This window comes from Artemia sp. Qi Xiang Cuo, chromosome 4, assembly GCF_049724085.1.
Source record: "Artemia sp. Qi Xiang Cuo chromosome 4, ASM4972408v1, whole genome shotgun sequence".
NCBI classification, from domain to species: Eukaryota; Metazoa; Arthropoda; class Branchiopoda; order Anostraca; family Artemiidae; genus Artemia; species Artemia sp. Qi Xiang Cuo.
The window spans coordinates 50,276,504-50,295,348 of NC_142797.1; the positions used below are offsets into that span (position 1 = coordinate 50,276,504).

The window sequence follows — 18,845 nt, forward strand, 5'->3', positions numbered from 1 at the left end:
TACTGAATCAGAAATATAAATATTTGCATCATTTTCTAAACGTAGTATTTTTTTAAGAAAAATTTTCTGCAAAGCAAATGCACAGCTTTAATTTTATTCTATGTCAGCTCTAAAAAATTCCCTAGCAGCTGATGCAAAACATAGCTGGGAGGTTCCTGATGTCACATTGTCTGCTACAGTTTCTAGCTTGATTTCTTTGTCAGAATCACTTTTCCCCCCTTGTAACTCTAATGCTTGTTTTGCTGAATTCAGAACTATCGTTTCCATTTTCGTTGCGGTTGAAATTCTATCTGGTCGATTGAAATTCTATCTGTGGTTTGAAATTAAGGAAGCTCTTATAAGCCATTTTTTCAGCTAAACGACGTTCTAAGAACGACATTCTTAGAACGGCAAAATAAAACGAAATTTAAGAGGAAAACCGAGAACATCTTCATAGAACTAAGAACGACGAACGGCCAAAACGAACGCAGCTAATCATTTGTCCACTGAAATCTGATGCTGAAATCGACGCTGAAGTGATGCTGAAATCGGTTCCCAAAATCAGCTACGTCTGCCGATATTATGGCAAATGATTTTAAAAATTGTGCACAGAACAGTTCTAGACATCATCTTGTGCACAGAACAGGTATTACTTAAAATTTCTTCTGCTTTGTTTTTTTTGGTTTAATTACAAAGGTCTATGTTATCTTAAACTAGGAAGCACTCCATATCAAATGAACTGGCCAAGCTAGCCTATATTAAGGCCGGTATTTGCCTAGAGAACTAGGCTAACTGGAGAGAAGGCATGTTAAGAAAACAATTCTTACTTCATAATATGCAGAATAATCATAGTTAACCATTTTGAATGTAGCCTCATCCCCGACTCTCCCTAATATGCAAATATATAGCCAAAATTATATATTTTTAATGCATTCTGCCATCTTTACCTTTTTTTTCCAGTTTTTGCTTTGTCACAGATGATTCAATTCACAGGTGCATGGGTTGAAACAACTGAGAGTAAATTTTTACAAAATCATATTATTGACTTACAAATAAAGTTAATAGGCCTATACCACTTGATGCCTTTTTGTATGCTCTTTCAAAATATAATAGGCTAATCATTTTTGTTAGAAATGAATTTTACCCCCACTCCTATATATACCAATTCAGGGTATATATTTGCACATTAGGGGGGTAAGGGCAAATTTTATTTCTGATGTGAATGGGAGGTAAGTTTAAACTTTACTCCCACCCCCCTAATGTGCAAATATATACCCTGAATTGGTATATATAGGGGTGGGGGTAAGATTCATTTCTGACAAAAATGATCATTATGTTTGGAAAGAGCATAAAAAAAATGCATTGAGTAGTATATTCACTTTATTTGTAAGTCAATAATATGATTTGGTAAAAATTCACCCAACTGAGACACATTTGGAAAATAGTTAGGAAATATATAATTTGGGTTACATATTTGCACATCAGGGGGGGGGGGGGTAAAGTATATCAGGGCTGCAAGCAAAATGTGTTAACTATGATTATTCTGCATATTATGAAGTAAGAACTGTTTTCTTAAGATAGAAAATATTTGATTCAGACTATATATTTGTACTTTAGGGGGGGGGGGGTAAAGAATAGCAAGGATGCATGCACAATCTGTTAACTAAGTTTATTCTGCATATCATAATATAAGAATTGTTTTCTTAACATGTTTCCTTCTCTCCAGTTAGTTCTCTAGGCAGAATAGTCCATAATAACCAAAGTTTTAAAAACATGTATCTAAAAAAAACTATTTAGTGAGAAAAAATTGTCAGTTAAGGGCTAGGCACACATAGCTGATTTCAGGAACCAATTTCAGCATCAGTAGACAAACAATAGTGGTAAGAAAAATCTGTTGAAATAAAAATTTATAATGCAAAATTTTCAAAACAAAAAATCATGGACACAAATAGTCAACTGAAGTTTATTAATAGTTGCATGATTGATCTTGGCGTAGTTTCCAGTTTAGTCCTCAGCTCACTAGTGGGGTTTTTCACCACAGATATTTCTGGCTGACTATTTATTTGTATCCCTATTTTTTTTGTGATGATCATGATGAAAGTTGGCACTGATTTTGTAAATCAGCACTGAAAACAAGAAAATTTTCAAACTCAAGTCAACACCAATTTCTCTTAAAATCAGCACTGATTTGGGAATCAGTTCCCAAAATCAGCTACATGTGCCCAGCCCTTTACAGCTGATTCAGTAATGGTAACTATTATTTTTGCCTAGTCTTAAGAGTAAAATGTTATTTTGACAACTAATTTTCAGGAATTTGTAAGAAGAGCCTAAGACTCCTGAAAATGATATCACAGCAAAACTGACATCACTGGCAACTGGCAAAACTGAGGGATTTTTGGCTTTGAAAAAATTTATTTAAATTTATTTTCATAATAACACTTTACTAGGCTATTAAGATTAAAGCAGCATTCACAAGTGTGTCTAGCTAGAATGCCATGTCTAGACACATGTCTAGCCAGAATTCAATGTCTAAGCAATGACTGTTCACAATTAAAATTCAGCACTTTGCTTGACATGCTAGACAAGCCACTTGGCTAGACATTCAGTTCTAGACTCTGGAATTCAATGTCTAAGATTTTTGATTACAGCCATTCAGAGTGTGCCAAGTTCCAGTATTTTCATTAGTTATGTTTACATTTTCTCCAACTGAAATTAAATTTTTGTTTTCTCATTAATTGTTTTTTTCATTTTAGGCCAATATACAACAGTAGACATAATAGTGAAGCGCACTAAGGAAATTGTTAGGTTCGTCTTACCTATTATATTGTGACATTAATATTAGGGATTAGAATTTTGAAAGTTTTGCCCGCATAAGCTCTCTTGATTGGCTAGAATTGACAATTAGAAACTAAATTTGTAGTTATAGCTAAGCACCAAATTTTACTTGTGAACAGTTGTTGCCTAGACATTAAATTCTGGCTAGACATGGGATTCTAGCTATGCATGCTTATGAATGCTGCTTGAGAAGAGCATTTCACATTTTGGCACATTTGCTAAACTATTGTCATTTTTGAGGGTTTCTGTCTCTAAATATACTCTTAGACCACACTGGCTATACATGACAAATGAAACTCAGAGAGGAAAGAAAATAGCAAACTGAAAAATAAAATCAAAAAAGGTGAAAAAACAAGGATTTTGTCAGCCAGTGGAAAACCATGAGGAAGAAGAATTAAGCAAATATTTTGACAAGGATCTCTGCCAAGTCATCCTCAGTGCCAAACAAAAAAAATAAAAAAATAATGAAAATCTAACCTTTCAAAGTTTACCCAACAAAGACAGAACTGACACTAAATAAAAACCTGGCAGGAATCAATGAAAAAGAATTTACCAAGATGATTGAGCAAGAATCCTTTGCCTTGCAATAGTTTTAGCTGGTCTACAGTTTTGGTTTTCATTAGATATGCAAATTTTGACAAGGCAACCTTAATATCAACTGTAAATGGCCTACCACAAACTTTTAAAGAGGTAATTGAGATAAAAAAAATACTTAAACGAAAATTTAGCACTAAATAGAGATACTGGAGATAATTCATTAAGCCCAATTTATAACATTTTAATTTTGAAGGACTGAATTAATATTTTTGCCCAGTATAACTTAAAAGAACATATTTGCATTTCTAATGAAAAACAAAACTGTAGACCAGCTAAAACTATTGCAAGACAAAGGATTGTCTTGCTCAATCATTTTGGTAAATTCTTTTTCATTGATTCCTGCCTGGTTTTTATTTAGTGTCTGTTCTGTCTGTCAGGTAAACTTTGAAAGGTTAGATTTTCGTTTTTTTTCTTTTTCTTTTTTGATTGGCACTGAGGATGACTTGGCGGATGTTCTTGTCGAAATATTTGCTTATTTCTCATTCTTCATGGCTTTCCGCTGTCTGACAAAATCCTTGTTTTTTTCCCTTTTTTTTACTTTATTTTTCATTTTGTCATTTTCTTTCCTCTCTGAGTTTCATTTGGTTTCTGTCTCTTTTAAAAATTTCTGCAAATCTAATATTATAACAACATTTTACTATTAAGACTAAGAAAAAACTGGTAAACACTCAAGAAGTGAAGTTTTTTTAATGCTAATGAAATAAAACAAGATAGGATGAAAATATAATAGTTTATGAACAAATTTGGGCTATATATTTGCACTTTAGGGGGGTTGTGGGGGAAAAGCATAGCATATATGAAATATATTACCTAACCTAGGTAGGGGAGAGTGGTATATGCAGGGACGGATTTTGGAAAACCTCCAAAATGTATGGTTAAAATTGAAGTAGAAAAATAGTTTATGGCTCAAATGAAAGCCCCATAACTGCAGCATAAACTGTGATTTTTCCATATTCTTCTTGTATAGCTAGAAGAAAAAAAGGGGGGAGTCTCTGCTTATACCATTTGTCCCACTAAGGACCAGGGGGGGGTACATCTTGGGACGCGAGGTGGTATACTCTGGGATATAGTAAAAAGATTCATGTATTGGTAGAAAACTTGACTATTCATTATATAAAAACTATATTAAAAATTCAACTTCAAAAGTGAAAATATCTTAGGCATAAGACTAGACTACCAGTCAGCAAACAAAAAGTATGATGCTGCTCTGGAAGCTGTACTAGGTGCTGGAGTTAGAGGCAATAACTTTTTCAAAATATCTTCCCTTGGATAAAATATTGAGTCTTCTTGATCTGGCCACTTCCACTTTCTTAGACTGGCCATGCACATGACACTGACACTGTTCTCGTTTTTCTCTTGGACAGACCCAGCAAAATACTCTCCTGCATAAACAACTTTAACAAAATCTCCTGTAGAGACACTGTCAAAGACCTCTTCCTCTTTCTCACTTTCATCTTCCAATTCACATAGTTTCATTGACTCATCACTGTCATCATCAAGAATCATTTTTTCATCATCCCTTCCTTCTGAATCCGCAAATAACTTTTTTGTTGTCTGGTCTTTTTTTGCTTTTTCATCTCTTCCAACAGTCCCAACTTTTGCTCTAGCCTTGCCACCCCGTACTTTCTTATCTTTTCTTTCGGCTTCTTGTTCTTCAATCTGTCTTTTCACAGGAGTGCCAGTAAGTATCTCTGTAGAGCCTTTCTTCCTGCCACTCAGTACAAGTGGCTTGGCTTTAGGGTATGGCCAAACTTGTCCTGGCGCCACAGCAACTGAAACAGGTGTAGAGGATTGTTCAGGCCCACTTGTACTGGGGGTTTTGGCCAGGCTGCTTCCAGTTTCAACTGAATCCAAAGCATCAGGTACAGGTCCGTCAGTTACAGCAGAGGTTAGAAAATCCTTTTCTGTAAAGATGTCTGGGTTGTAGGGCCATTTCCCTGCCTTTTTGAAGCCCCTCATTATGCTGTTTGGTGTGAAAGATACAGGGAGGCTTTGGTCAACAAGAGATGCAGTCTCGTATATTGTCATGGTCTTCCCTAGGTTGGATAGCATCCAGCTGTCCATAGCCTTGTTGTATTGGCATTTGAAGGGAAAATACATGCAAATGTCCAATGGCTGCAACCTGTGGCTGCAGTGAGGTGGTATTGCTGAGAGAGAGAGAGAGAAAAGAACTCTTACTGTATTCTCTGAACTCAATATAAGAACTGAAGATAATTATGAAACCTTGCCCCTAGAACAGCCAAGCCGCCTATGGGCTGTGGGTGGATTCTATCTGTAAACATGCTATTTCCAGCCAATCCAAGCCCTCGGCAGTTGCAACATCAACTCAAATGAATCAACTTCATTACCCTTTTCTCTCCCTGTCAATTTTGACCAATATTGACTCACCCTGAGAAGTACACAGTTACAATTTGTGATTTCAACTGCCTTGCAATTAAAGAAAAAGAAAAAGGTGTAACCACTACTAAGAGAAAATTAAAGATTGCCACAAGGAGGAAAGGGGATAATTACAACCCAAAAAAGAGAAAAAGAAAGAACATTTATCTTAAAAAACAAGAACCGAAGGTTCCAACATGTGGTGTTTCATGTCCCACTACATACAACTTGTCCTTGTCCCAGTATATACCATGCGACCTCCACTTGCAAGTTGTGTCCGATTTTTTTTATTGTTGCATGTTTTTTCACAAGATGGCCACACAACATGGTCTTATGTTTTAGCTTTCGTTTGCTATCTTACATACACAGTTTCTGCAAACCATTAAAAAATAAAACACAAAAAACTATTGCCCAAATATTTTTTTGGGGATATAGCCGAAACTTTGAAGTCGATTTTCTCAAAAACGAAATAGCAACGTACTAAAATGATAGAACTGTCATGTCCACCATTGAATGAACTATACTAGGTGACTATTGAATTTTTTAAAGAATGCTAGATGACAGATAAGTACCATGTCCCACCTTACACCCCGTCCCTGCATATACCACTTACCCCTACCTTTTTTTGTCCCTTCAACCCCAAAAAACTAAAGTTCAAATCTTTGTCATAGAGTGAACAATACCTCACAAGGCAGCAAAGACCTATTTTTCATAAAGTATCTTTGAGAATTTGATGTGGTCTTTCTCGTGTGTTTACCAGATTCTTAATAAGTACCAAAAATATAACTTACCATTACTAAATCAGCTGCAAATGTCAATTTTCCTCACTAGCCAGTTTTCCTTAGAAACATCTTTTTAAACGTTTGGATACTATGGGCTTTTGTGAGCCCTTTTAGGGCTCAAAATGTAGTTTCCCCCAGAAGAATCTATTGAATTAAGAAAGAGCATAAAAAGGCATCAACTAATATATTTACTTTCATCCTAGCTAAATTACATTGAAAATTGCATATTTACCTTTGGTTCTCTGTTCAGTTTTCTGTCCAAATATTATAGTTACTGCTGTTTTGATTACATCCCAGCCCTCAATGACAGGGCAAAATATAGACCTTGGCTATATTTAAAAATTTGCTGATTTTGTGGATTGGCCATTTTTTGTGGGTAAAAATGTAGTATTGGACAGTATTTAGCTATCAGGAAAAAGAAAAATTGCCTAGGCTACCATGCAATTCTCAATTCAAAATATAATGTTATTGCTGTCATGTTTTGTTATTATAGCTGAGTGTTTAGTTCAGAACAGGACAAAACTCAAAAATTACCTTAATTTAGTAATATAAAGCAAGGGTCAGTACATGCAAGACTACAGAACTGACACAGTGACAAGGTGAACATACTTCTTGATTCCTTTTTGTGTGCTCTTTCCAAATATAATAACAATTGCAAATGCACCCTTCCCCCTGATATGCATGGGATCTTCAGGTGGAGGGAGTGCTTTCGTGAGTGAATTTATTAGTATATCTTGAATGAGCATACAAAAAAGGAATTAAGCAGGAATCTCATTGACTAAAAATTTTTTTGGGTATTTTATCAAATTGCCTAGGAAAAGAGTTAAATTGAATGCAGAAATATGCAGATATATTTTTGTGTAATACATCAAACTTGAAACGACTATGCAAGAATAAATAAAACCCAGACAAAGAACAGAAATTAAAATAAAACAAATGTTTATCCACAGAGCTGCAACAAATAGGAGTCATAAAACTACCACAAATCAGCATCAATAAATAAATCAAACCCAAGACTACTACTACTAACAACTCACCGCAGCACCAAGCCGCTTGAGGCCAACACAGCTATGCACGCTCCTCCTCCATCCCAATCTATTTAAGCTTCCCTTTTGACACGCGCCCACGAAGTTCCCATCTCCTTTAAATCCTTCTTTATGACGTCCTCCCACCCCAGACGAGGACGACCTTCTTTCCGCCTAGCCCCAGACAGTTGGCCAAAAAGAACAATCTTCAGCAATCTGTCATCCTTCATCCGCACAACGTGCCCCAGCCACCTCAACCTTTCTTTCATTATAGCCCCAGAGAGTGGTATTGAACCACATTTTTTGTATAGCCTATTATTTGAAATACAGTCAGTCAGCTGGGTACCCAGAACAATCCTTAAGTAATATCTTTTGAAATCTTCTAGTAAATCTTCATCCACTGTTCTGAGCGCCATTACTTCAAAGCAAAATCTGAGCACTTTCATCATTGCAGCTTCCAATTCTCTAATCTTGGTCTGCAGTCTTATCTTCCTATTCTTCCAAACTTTTTTTTAACTGAAAAAACACCCTGAGCCTTGGCTATTCTACTTTTAACATCTTCACTGCTCCCACCATCTTTACTAATAAGACTACCAAGGTAAGTGAAGCTGCCCACCTGATCAATCTTTTCATTATCCAACGTCACCTTACCATCTTCACTTATTCCTAGCCTTAGTGACTTAGTCTTCTTAAGATTAATTTTCAAACCTATTCTAGCACCCCGAACTCGCAAAACGTCACCTTTTCATCTTCACTTATTCCTAGCCTTAGTGACTTAGTCTTCCTTAAGATTAATTTTCATACCTATTCTAGCACCCTGAACTCGCAAAACCTCTAAAACTTCATTCATTTTGCTCACACTTTCATCTAGGATGCTTAAATCATCAGCATAATCTAAGTCCAGGAGACTTTCCTCCCCATTTGATTGCGTGGTCTCCCATTGCCTTTCCTGTGCTCCTTAAGACAAAATCCATCAAAATAATCCATATAAAGGGGGATAGAACACAACTCTGCTTAACTCCTGATTTAATACAAAACCAGCTGCTAACCTCATTTCCTACCTTAACTGCAGCAGTGTTATTCTCGTATAAAGTGGCTTAATTAAGGTTTTGTAAAATCGTTAGGTATTTCCCCTTTTTAAAAAATCGTATTCATAATCTTCAGTAACTTATTTCTAACCTCAGAGCCTTTTTCCTCTATATCTTTTCCTGCAACTCTATCTCGGTTAAGCAAATCTCGAAATGTTTGGCCCATCTCACTTTACTTCTTTCCTTATCGCTAATTGTGGCACCATTCTTATCTTTAACTGGGACAGGTTTGGATTGGCTATTCCCTCTCAATTTTTTAACAATCCAGTAAAAGATTTTACTTATAGGATGCTTAGGTGCATCATCCAGATCTTTGGCAATTTTATCTATTGCCTCCAATTCACACTTCCTTAGCTCATATTTTAATGTCGGGACCTAATTTGATATTGTTGGTATTATATGCAGTTTTATTTTGTTAGCATTATATGGAGATTTGTATGTTGTTTTTTTTTGTGACCCATTTGTTAATAAAAAAAAAAAAAAAAATGCTTTCTCCACTTTCCTTACATTCCTTTTGTTTTCATATGATCTATCACTCAGATATTTCTTCTTTCTATTAAACATAAAGCTTTTTCACTGATATTCTTAGCTGTAGTTCTAGCTTTCTTCCCTAAGACACCTTCAGCAGCTTCACAAATAATTTTTCTAAAATTATTCCAATCATCTTCCACATTATCAAATTTTAAATTCTCAAGTTTAGTATTCAACTGTTCCTAGAAAGTTTCTCTCAAATTCTCATCCTGAAGTCTTCCAACATCATAACTTCCCAGAAGGTAGTTACCCTTCCAATACTTCAGCTTTAAATTAACCGTTTACACTAATAGATTGTGATCTTTACTTTTAACATCAATAACGGCACTCCTATATACCCTAGTATCTTGTATTGATCCTGCCAGTCTTCGGTTTACAATAACATAATCAATAAGGTTTCTGTCATAGCATCACGTGAATGCCATGTTAACTTATGAGCCGTTTTATGACCAAACACCGTATTGGTTATAACTAGATTGTTATACCTACAAAATTGCAAAAGTCTGTATCCAATACTGTTTTCTTTTCTTACACCCAATGTAAATCTGCTAGCATACTATTTATCCCTGTTTCTACAAACCTGAGCGTGATAACCTCCTAGTAAAAACGTAATATTTTTTCCACGTATCCTGTCTATTTGCTCCTTTAACAGTAAGTAAATTTCATATGAGTCACTAGTATCTCCGTCAGTCGGTTCTACAGGGACATATACTACTATGAGTAATACCATGAACTTTTAGTCGTAAAATTAGCGATTATTATTCATATCATTAATACCTTCCCAGTCTAAACAAGACTTAACACCTTCCTTTTTTATCTTGAGTCCTACTCCCTGTCCATGTACCCCATCCTTCCTGCCTGAGTAAACAAATTCTGTATCACCTAATTTCATGCTTCCTACCCCTGGCATATGAGTTTCTGAAACTCCCAATAAGTCCAGTTAGAATCGTCTGAATTCGTCAGTCAAAATGTTGATACGATGGTAATTTTTTAACGTCGTAACATTCCAAGTTCCAATTGTCATGTTCTTTAAATCATTGAAATTATTTTCGCCTCAGGAAAAGCAATGATTCCGGATACCAGTGCAGGACGGGGATCACATATCTTCTCAAGTCTACACTGAAGTGCTTAAGCCGGCTTAGAACCGGACAGCAAGAAGTCCCTGGGACCTCCTCGAATGGAGGCTTTGTGCAATCCTGGGCCCATCTTGGTCACAACATGGTTTTCAGCACTTCTATCATGCTCTTCTATCAACAAGAGTCGAAATCCTGCACAGACAATCTCAAGCCTATTATCTCCGACTCATTATATATTCATGCCTACAAATATTATGCTACTAAGGGGATGCAGCCCATAATAGATAAATCAACTAGGAAGAGGTTTTTCAGCCCGAAGACGCCTGTCAAAACATACCAAGCTCAGAAGAATTGTCCATTAGTCAGAATCCCGTGCGAATGCCGTGTCGTTTACTAGGCTATAATTTCCTCGAAGGGCGCCACTCCTCAAGTGGGAATAGAGTTGACCGCAAGGTCCCCAGTCTTGCAGGTACCCCAAAAGGGTCGAGGCAGCCCTTTGCTGAGGCCGTTGTCCATAGATCTGGATTGGACGCCCTGCCGCAGTTGTCCTCCTATAGAGGATTCTCCCGCGATAGTGTTCTGCATCACCATGCAATTTAACCCATTACTGGGAGAAGGTTTGTAACTCATGGGACTTGTGGACAAACCAGTGGGCCCTTTTGAGTGTAGATTTGAGGGGCCTTCCTCCTCCACCTGTATTTATGGCCCCAGGTGAGGGTGCCCCGGCTTCTATTTTGGACCCCCAGGAAAAAGGTTCCTCCTTGGTCAGTGCCTCCTATGGAGGTACCCTACATATCTGTAGGGCGTTCCCCTATTGCCACCTGGGGACATGCTAAGTGGCCTGGGGGAGGCCATAACGACCATGGAATTTACTTCTTATTATGACATTCTAAAGATTTACCCCCACCCGAAAAAAGAAAAAAAAAATGCATATATGTCCCAGGCTACTATGTATAAGAACATGCATATAACTCTTAAGCCATCTATGCGATTAAACTTAAACCATAGGCAGGGATAGTATATAATCATCTAAGTGTGATTGCATTTACTGAGCTTCTCAGACTAATTGTTTTTTCTCTTCTAAAATTGTAAGAACAAATAAAAAAATTCTCCGCACAGTATTTATCCTTGAAATTCCCCTCAACAAGTCTGACAAACAAGAATTCCAATTGTTTTCCGTTTTCGTCTACAATGTTCATCAACAAAACCTCTGTTGATGGATAGAAGACGATTGTTGGTCAACAATGTCCTGCCAGAACGGATTGTTGACGAAGAATGTTGTCAGGAAAGGCCTTATGAAATATGGTTGGCCCATAGCCATGATCATAGAGACCATAGCAAGAAATAACCAGAGCCCAGCCGGTATTTAACAATCAAAAATTTGAACAAATTTAAAAAGAACTAATAAATTAAACTGGATATTTGATGTATAATGATATTAATTGCTGAAAGCTCATCAGTTCAAAATTTTACTATAATTTTAATGTTTATTTTCAATATTAAGTACAAAAGAAAATATTTGTATTAAAATTTGTTTTCAGTAAAGCGCCAATGTCGCAGTAGGTTTTAGACTTTTACAGTGAGAGAAGGAGGCGATACCCAACTCTTGTTTGTAGTGATTTTTGTTTGCTTCAAACTTTATTTGCATATTCAATTTAAGCATTACTCGCTTTAAGATCTATTTATTCACTTATATTATTACTTGTTGTATGTTTTTTGCTAAGATTGTTTATTTAATTTCCGTTCGTTTTGGGTTTCACTTATTCTTTAATAGTAATTTCTAGTTGTTTTGAGTTTGAATTTTTACAGGTATTTGTATCTGCTGAGCTTAAGTTTAAAATTGCCTTCAATTTTCTTTGAAAAACTTCTTTTTCAGAACGTCTCTTTAATTAATTGCCAAAAAGTGTGCTATAACTTTCGATTCCCAGTCAAACGAACCCTCTCTGAAGTTTATACAGCCACCCCTTCCATTTGAAGTGCCTCTGGAAGAAAAAAATATAATAATATAATGGAGCCTTATGGCTCTTAACTATAGCAATGCCTCTGACGAAGACTTTTTAAATATTTACCAGAGGAATTGTGTACAGACAGTTTTATGCACCCATTTGACTAGCCGTATGTAGCTATTTGTGACTGTAACTACTTGTGACTACAAATACTAGTGAGTGTGTTTACTTATGACTGTGACTAAGGCTACTTATAATTGCAATTGTGACTATTTACAGCTGTCATTCCTTGCAACTGTGATTGCTTCTGACTATAGTTACTGGCAACTGCAAGTACTTAAGCCTATATTGCAACTGAGGCTATTTGCAATCCCTACAACTTACAACTGCAACTACTTGCAAACAACATGTGACTGCAAGTGCTGCAGCTTCTGACTGCAACTGCTACTGCTTGTAACTGTGACTACAACTATTAGTACTGCTGCTGCAATTGTGACTGTAAATACTGCTACAACTAAAACTATTGAACTGAATTAAAAGAATTTAGTTGCATCTCTGCTAGTCAAAATAGTATAGTGCATCAAGATTGTTAAAAGGTTGTATCTGAGCATATCTATATTGATCTCAGGAATGATTATGGGTATTAAGTGGAAATTTTCATGGAATGCTAAGAGGGGTGTTAAATAAAATCCAAAGAGACTTTATGCATCCAGGTTGTCAAAAAACCACATCTGCAATGTTTCAAGTAGGGAAGGATATCCAGTTGAAACAATAGATAACCAAGTCAAACTCAAAACAAACAGAAATTAACATGATAACTGACAATGCACATTCATTTGTTTTTTTTCAGTAAAGTGCAAATTATGTTCTGGCCTTGAGAGGGCATAGGAGTTGTGAGCCCTAATCATGTTAATTTCCGCTTGTTTCAAGTTTGACTTGGTTATTTATTGTAATTTTCGTTTGTTTTGGGTTTCATTTATTTATTGATGCTGATTTGTGGCAGATTTATGCTTGATAAATTATTTGAATCTATTTTTGCTCATTTTTAGTTTAATGGAGTTCTTTACTTTCCCTTGAAAAACTTATATTGGGGAAAAAGTTTTTTTTTTAATTAATCACTAAAAAAGTATATCCATGAAATGAAATGACAAGTCATGAAATGACAGAAGTGACAAGAATTAATGTTTGATATGTTTCTACTTGCCTCAGTAACCTTTGCAAAAGCTTCACACACTCCAAATTTTGTACAATTTTCCTATTATGGTGTCAAAGTGGAAGAAAGAGTAAAATTGATGAAAACCAATACTCTTGAACCTGTAGAGAAGAATTATCCTTCTTTTTCAAAATTGAAAAAAGAACCCAGAAAGATTCAAGATGGAATGGTTAGGAAAGGTGTAAAATAACTTGCATAGTTTTTTATTATTATATTTCCCTTTGTTGCCAAAAACCTTGGAAGTGCCAATTCAAATATTAAGTCTGGAGTCCAAGACCAGCCGAAGAGATAATGAATGCAAGATATTAGTGATGTTACTACCCAGCCACCAAAAATACAGGACAAAATGAACTGAAAATTGCTTACAGAGAATTGGTGATTATGAAAAGGTAGGGAAGAGAGAAAACAGTCTAAGGATTCAATCTAAGGCTTCTTCCTTGTGAACCTCCAGGGTTGAGGATTGAAGTTGTTTTCATTGTTGTTTAGTGACCAGGTGCAGTTGGGATGATCAGCTTATCAGTGTTCACCTAACCAAATCCCTTCTTTATATATTCTTCTTTGTTAAAGTTTTGGTTTAGTTTCAGAATTTGATCAAGCTCTTTTGCAAATGAATGGCTGTCCCAGACGCCATTTGTTATTTAAAAAAAAACAGGAATGCTACAGAAATATTTCATGGAAAACAGACAATAAAATACAACAACAATGTATTTAAGCTTTTCACTACAAATGATTTTCTTTAAAAAGATTTATAAAATTATTATTTATAGCCAATAAATCTGAATTTAGTTTCTTATGTCATGTATGTAAATGTGATCTGCAGCAGCTTTGATGTTCTAAACAATTTTTTGCCCAAATCCAGGCTATTTTGTCTTACCTTGTGCAGAGTAAATACATATCTAGCAATAAAACTGATGGATGAAAGCCATTAAAACTAATCCGTCTTGCCATGTAGCCAGGGGCGTCCCGAGCCTCTTTTCATTGGGGAGGGGGGGGGCGAACTCATAGACATATTATTACATAGACACCTGTCCACTTTGGGATTTTGCAAGTTCCTTGTGCTTTTCATTGAGAACGGTTATTTCATCTTGCATTACTGGTTGCAAGAAAAGACTTGGTGACAAGCCTAATTTGCACTTCCACATGTATATTATTTTTTATAAGATGCTTCTCTATGATATTTTTTTAGATGCGGAGATGTTAAGGAAATTGTCTGGGGGGAAATTTTGACCGGGTTGGAATTGTCTAGAGTATCTCTGTAGGGGAGGATTTCCATGGAATAAATTCGCCAGCGGGAATTTTCTGAAGGATGAACTTTATCCTAGGGGGGTGGGGTATTTGGAGGAAATCTTTTCCATAGAGGAGGGGATTTCCTGCATGATCTTAAAAACAAACATAAATTCTTTCAAATGAAAGTCCGCTACGAAAAAAAATTCATCTGGAATTGTCCACAAGAAATTTTCCTGGCGATGGTGGGGGGGGGGAGCTATTTCATGTGGGAAGAACTTTCCATGGAGGGGGAACCGGATTTCCCGTCATTATTTCATGACAGTCAGAAATGAAATTTAAAAAAAACAAGTTTTTTCTACTGAAAGTAAGGAGGAACGTCAAAACTTAAAACGAACAGGAAATATTACGTATATGAGGGGGATGGCCCCCACCTTAATACCTAGCTATTTACGCTAAAGTTTTCCTTTTACCTTTTTGTCCCAATTCTTAAAAAAAAGTACTCCTAAACACAAGGGCTGTTTAATTAGAATAATAACCCTTTTCAAAAGTTCTGAAAAGGTCAAAATTTAACGCAAAGAAAGAGGTATTGGGGCAGGAGCAACCCCCCTCATGTAAGTAAATATTTCTGTTTGTTTTAAATTTTTATGTTGCTTCTTAATTTCAGTTGAAAAAACTTGTTTTTTTTTTTAAATTCAATTGTATACCAAAGATACATAGTAATAAGGTCAATGTTTAGCAATATAAAAGTGATTTATCAGAAAAAAAAACATGCAGACTACCCCCTCTCCCTTCTGTGAATGAAGGTTTACCATTCTCCTAAAATATTTTTATTAAAGTCTGTGTATTTCCTTTACTGTGAAAATTACTACTGTCGCCAATGCCTTTTTCAAAGAAGATTATCACGACAGCCCCTACTATGTCCACGTACCTAGTTGTTTTTGCCGCCAAAGACTGTTTCTGATGAGCTCTGATTTACCAAGTGGTTTCATAAGAGATCTGGTATCTATTTAAAATTATAAATCTATGGGCGAACTTTATAGATTTCCTCGAATCGCTACCTGATTTCTGCAGAATTTTTTACAGAAATCAGGAATTTTTCAAAAATTCTGCCGAAATTTTTGCCTTTGGCGATTGTTTTACCAAATACCAAAAAAGTTGGGGGGAGGCGCCTACGGCCCCCCTCGGGACGCCCCTGCATGCAGTTCATTAGAAATAAAAGATGGTTTGAATAGGCCAATTTTTGTGCTTTAGGATATTTATTCCAGCCAACATTAGAGGCATGCTAAATAAGATGCAAAAAATAGAAAACAAATAATCCGTCAATTACAAATAAATGCTTGTAGGATTTGGTGAGAACCTTTTTTCTAGCGTTCTAATTTTTGTATTCTTTCTCACATCTTGTGGATATTTTAAACAGACTAATACTAAATTCTCCCAAGTTTCAAACTTTACAGTCAGTGCAGTTTTTGCACTGAATTACAAAGTGCATTTTTGTGAAGTTTTATAGCATATAATTTTAATTTCAGTATGTGATTAAATTAATTTGTTTTTAATTTCATTACAATTAAACTTGTGAATTGTGGTATACACAAGTATTGTTTCCATAAGTTTGTTTTTATGCCATATGGTATGCCACAAAGTAGGTCATATTGAAACTACAAAATACAGATTTAGCATTGTTCAGTTGTGCAAAATTTGGAATCAAAATGTAATTTTCATAATAAGCTAAGCTATGAAAATTCTGACATATTTGTAAATTCTCGTAATAATAACTTTTGCACTGCGACCTTTTGCTTGAGATGGAAAAAAAATTGTATTTCAACTCTGATTAAGTCAAATTTCGTAAATAAGCAATTCTTTATCCTTTGAAAGATGTGCCACACTAATGTCAAAAATCTAAAGCAAAATTACGATTTCTATATGAATCCGCATTGAATTTAGTGATGTCGGATTCGCATCAGGTGTAAACTATGCAGTCAATACAAATGTACCACAATTGATTTAAAAATACTGCCAATTAAAAATAAAAATAGGATCTCCACGATGAATTTTGTTTGACTTCAATGTTGAATTTTCCAACTTTCATTTCAGTTTGCTTCTGAAATATAGAGTTCTTGTTTCCTGAAAAAGATTCTTCAAAAAAATAAGTGACCAGAAACAAAAAATTTTGCATGATTTGTGTATAATTCTTCTTCAGATGAGATTTAATGCACACATATAACATAGAGAACAGAAAACAAAGGGAGGATTGGCACCAGCAACAGATGAAATACCACTGAAACTGTGAAAGTTGAGTGGAGTTTGGATTATGTCTATTATAAGCTTCTTACATTCAGCGTTCTTGACTCAACCATGTTGGGCTGAGGAATGGTCATCTTTTATTTTAGTGCTGTTACGTAAGAAAGAAGGTGGGCTAGTAGATAGTAATTGCGAGTGTACTAGTATTGGGAATAACATTTATAAGCTTTTTTGTAAGGTACTATGTTCATAGTTATATAAATGGTTATAGTTGCAGAAGATGATGATAGATATTCAGACGGGTTTTAGGAAGGATAATTGCGTGGTAGATCAGGTCTTCATTTTAAGTGTATTGATAGAAGTAATATGCTAGAGGAAGAGAACTTTGGCTAAATGCAGCTTTTATATCTACAAAAGGAGCTGTCAATAGCAAGGGAGCTCCTTATTAAGAGCCTGCTACAGCTAGGATTGCCTTGGAGATTTGTTTAGATATTACTAGGTAGAGTAGCTATAACATAGTTAGGATTGCAGTGGCGTCAATGCACGAAAATGTAGGGTAGGGCAGTACCTATATAGGACTATTGGGTACATCTTTGTTTGCTCTCTTTTTTTACAGATGATGCAGTATTGGTAGTAAAAAGCAGAAATGAGCTGCAAAAATTGTTAGGTTTCATTCATGGCCATTAAGTTAAGAATCAGTTACTAATAAATGCTGATAAGTCCACTGTAATAGTTGTGGAGAATAAGGTGGAATATTAGAAAGTTTTTTTTTCACATGAATGGTAGAGATATGCAAATCCTAAGTTAGTTTTTGCATTTAGGTTGCAAGGGTTCATTGAATCGTAGACAGTAAAATCACATTGATCTGGTGGTGAGTAAAGGACTAAGGGTAATGTGTAGGGTGTTAAGAAGAAGTTTGATAAATATAGGCCTAATGCCTTCCACCCCTATGCCTTCCCAAGGCCAGAACATAATTTGTACTTTACCGAAAAAAAATATAAATGTTTTTACTTTTATAACTTTAATAAATCAAATAATATTAACATTTTGATTACTAAATATCAGCATATATATATATTAAACTGATAATGAACATTCATTTGTATTTTTTTCAGTAAAGTGCAAATTATGTTCTGGCCTTGGGAAGACATAAGGGTTTTGAGCCCAACTTATGTTAATATCTGCTCGTTTTGAGCTCGACTCGGTTATTTAAGGTAATTTCTGTTCGTTTTGGGTTTCATTTATTTGTCGATGCTGATTTGTGGTAGTTTCACGCTTGGTAGATTATTTGATTTTATTTTTGCTCATTTTCGGTTTAATGGAGTTCTTTACTTTTCTTTGAAAAACTTATTTTGTGGAAAAAGTTTTTTAATTAATTTCTGTTCGTTTTATATTGACATAGTCTTTTCAGAGAAAAATAAAATATTACTTTAAATCTTTTCGTTCTTTTTTAAGAATTTATAGTTTGGCCTGCTATTTGTATGCTGGAGAAAAATTTCAGCAATTTTTAACAACATACACGCTCTTAAAAATCTGGACACAAATAGTAGTGTTTAATTTAGTTTCATTACTCCTCTAGTTGACCTGAAATGGAAAACTTGATACCGTTCGCAAAAAAATCTGTTTACTTTCTTTGATAGCTTGGATACGCTTACGCTATTTTGATTTGGTTAAATTTTAAGAGCAGAAGCTGCCCCGAAAGTTTGAACATAATACCCTCAGTCGTTCTTGTGATACTGCTGAGATACCTTATTGGGAATTAGCATTAATACAGTGCATATTGATTTAATCTTAAGGCAACATTTAGTTTATAAACATAAAGGCAAATGTGAGGGTGGGCGTCGGAGGGGGATTAGTTTCCCTCCAATCACTTTCGACTATTAAAAAGGGCATCAGCCCTCTCTATTTTCAATCAAATGAGACCTTTTCTAA

General features: G+C 35.3%; 1 protein-coding gene across 1 annotated transcript in view; it reads left to right on the forward strand.

Moving 5' to 3' along the window:
* The first annotated feature begins 541 nt into the window (after positions 1 to 541).
* REPTOR (repressed by TOR) overlaps positions 542 to 18,845 on the forward strand; it is a 95,685-nt gene continuing 77,381 nt past the window's right edge. Inside the window, exon 1 of the mRNA XM_089088356.1 lies at positions 542 to 625. The gene's annotated coding sequence lies outside the window, so the exon portion shown is untranslated. The remainder of the gene's footprint in view (positions 626 to 18,845) is intronic.